Source organism: Delphinus delphis, chromosome 13 (genome assembly GCF_949987515.2).
Source record: "Delphinus delphis chromosome 13, mDelDel1.2, whole genome shotgun sequence".
NCBI lineage: Eukaryota > Metazoa > Chordata > Mammalia > Artiodactyla > Delphinidae > Delphinus > Delphinus delphis.
The window spans coordinates 78,941,768-78,944,552 of NC_082695.1; the positions used below are offsets into that span (position 1 = coordinate 78,941,768).

Below are 2,785 nucleotides of genomic sequence, written 5' to 3' on the forward strand. Positions count from 1 at the left end.
AGGAGACTTTGCCTCAGAGAAGTTTCTTTCATTTCTGACAGAGCATGTCTCCAAGACAGTAGGGATACTTCACAAATTCTCAAATATTTAATAGGCTCCTCATATATTTGCTTCCAAATAGTTCCACGTGCTGCATCTTGTTTTCTGCCATTTCTAGATTGTTTAACAGTGTCCAGAATCTTTTATGTGTTCAATAATATTTGATGATTAGATGAAAGAACAAGCAAATACCTGTTTTAAATGAAATAATTAATAACTCATTCTTGATAAATGGTACTGTAACAAGCATCGATTCCTTTTCTGTTCTTTTAATGCAGGGTTTTGTTGCATCTTTAAAATATCACAAATAGATCTTAAGAATCATCTGGCTTCTTGTTTTTTCCATAGTTGGACAATTCTTAGATATTATTCATCAGCCTGTTGAACTGTTCCTTCCAGAATTATAGACACAATCCAAATTTTTTTTTAACTATTGTGTTTTGCTGAATCAAAGTATCTGAGTATGACACATTTTCAATGTGTTTCCTTCAAGAATGAACTCATCTTTTGGGGTTTGAGATACTGAACAACAGATGACTGGTGTCATCCAAACGTTGTGGATGTATTTTTTACCCAATAAATTTCAGATGTGAACAAGAGACCCATCCTCCAGAATAAAAACATTGATGGGAAGTGAGCATATGTAGACCTCAGCTTGTAAAGGAAGCCCAGTGCAATATCCCTGTACATGTCTACGGAGGGTCAAAACCATAGCCAGTTCCTTTCTACTTCCCCATCATTTGTCAACCTGGAATCTATTTTTCTTTGCAAGGAGACTTTTTTATGTTGATATGATTGAAGTCCTCTGGGGTCCTTCATAATTACTGGGTGTCTCTTCTGAGCGATGTCGACATTCTCTGGAATGTCAATAATCTGATTGCTGAGAACGGTTTTCATTCTTGCAGGAAGCGGATTTCTCTTAGCATTCACCTGTTACGTACAAGTGACTGACAGATTTAAATTTTGGTGGCCCTGCCTATAATCACACCCTTTAATTAGCATTTGTTTGTTGCAAAATGCAAAACAAATAGGAGTGTTGGTGTTGACCTCTCAAAGACAGTACAGGATCTGAACCAACATACATCTCACTATTATAGAAGGGGTGACGTGAGTTATATGAGCTAGCTGAGATAATAATTCAAATTCATTCCAGAAGTTGTTTGGTATACCTTAAGGACTGATGTCTTACACAGTTGCTTAGCTGGCTGTTTCTTACATAAGCTTTGATAGTGACTAGAAAGTAAGTAAGGTATTAATGTGTGGTTAAGCCATAGGTAGCCATGATACAATGTGAAGAGTAGTAAATAAATGCTCCAAGTGGCATGAAAGCACAGTGGAGGAATATGTTCGTTTGGAATAGATTTTTATAATACATAGCTCTGTGAAATCCTTCTTTTAGTGAATAATATGTTTTTAAAGAATCTCTCCACCTGTCCCCCCACCTCCTCCCACTCACTTTGTTCTGCCAGGTCCTCCTTCTCGGCTACTGAATTAACATTATATCTTTACTACACACACACACACACACACACACACACACACACACAGAGATGCTTATCTTGTTTCTTCTTATAAGAGCTAAGGTTTTGTCAGTTCAAGTTAGACAGTAAAAGCCTAAAATGCTTTTCTTAAATATATCTATTGTTTGCTTCTGAATGTAAATTAGGTATTGAGTATTACTTCTTCATTTAAATGTGATTAACTTAAAAATAAAGTTAAAATAAAGGGTTAAAAATAAACCCTTTCCTGATTTGATGATATATTTATGCCACAACCTTTTATTTCTCAAGAAATAAAAAGGTGCAGAGGAACCAAGATGGCGGAGTAGAAGGACGTGCTCTAATACCCTCTTGTGAGAACACCAGAATCACAACTAGCTGCTGGACAAACATCGACAGGAAGACACTGGAACTCACCATAAAAGATACTCCACATCAAAAGACAAAGGAGAAGCCACAATGAGACAGCAGGAGGGGCGCAATCACAGTAAAATCAAATCCCATAACCGGTGGGTGGGTGACTCACAGACTGGAGAAGACTTATACCACAGAAGACCACCCACTGGAGTCTGAGGGTCTGAGCCCCACGTCAGGCTTCCCAACCTGGGAGTCCGCCAACGGGAGGAGGAATTCCTAGAAAATCAGACTTTGAAGCCTAGTGGGAATTCACTGCAGGACTTTGACAGGACTGGGGGAAACACAGACTCCACTCTTGGAGGTCACACACAAAGTAGTGTGTGCATCGGGACCCAGGGGAAGGAGCAATGACCCCAGGGGAGACTGAACCAGACCCACCTGCTAGTGTTGGAGGGTCTCCTGCAGAGTCGGTGGTGGCTGTGGCTCACTGTGGGGACAAGGACACTATCAGCAGAAGTTCTGGGAAGTACTCCTTGGCGTGAGCCCTCCCAGAGTCTGTCAATAGCCCCACCAAACAGCCCACGTGGGTTTCAGTGTTGGGTTGCCTCAGGCCAAACAACCAACAGGGAGGGAAACCAGCCCCACCCATCAACAGTCAAGTGGATTAAAGTTTTACTAAGCTCTGCTCACCAGAAAAATAGTCAGCTCTACCCACCACCAGTCCCTCCCATCAAGCCTCTTAGAAAGCCTCATCCACCAGAGGGCAGACAACAGAAGCAAGAAGAACTACAATCCTGCAGCCTGTGGAACAAAAACGACATTTGGAGAAAGGTAGACAAGATGAAAAGGCAGAGGGCTATGTACCAGATGAAGGAACAAGATAAAACCCC

The 2,785-nt window shown here is 41.0% G+C and overlaps 1 pseudogene; it reads right to left on the reverse strand.

Annotated features, from left to right (window-relative positions):
- Positions 1-440: 440 nt before the first annotated feature.
- LOC132435773 (large ribosomal subunit protein uL6-like) lies at positions 441-936 on the reverse strand (annotated as a pseudogene).
- Between the last annotated feature and the right edge of the window lie 1,849 nt (positions 937-2,785).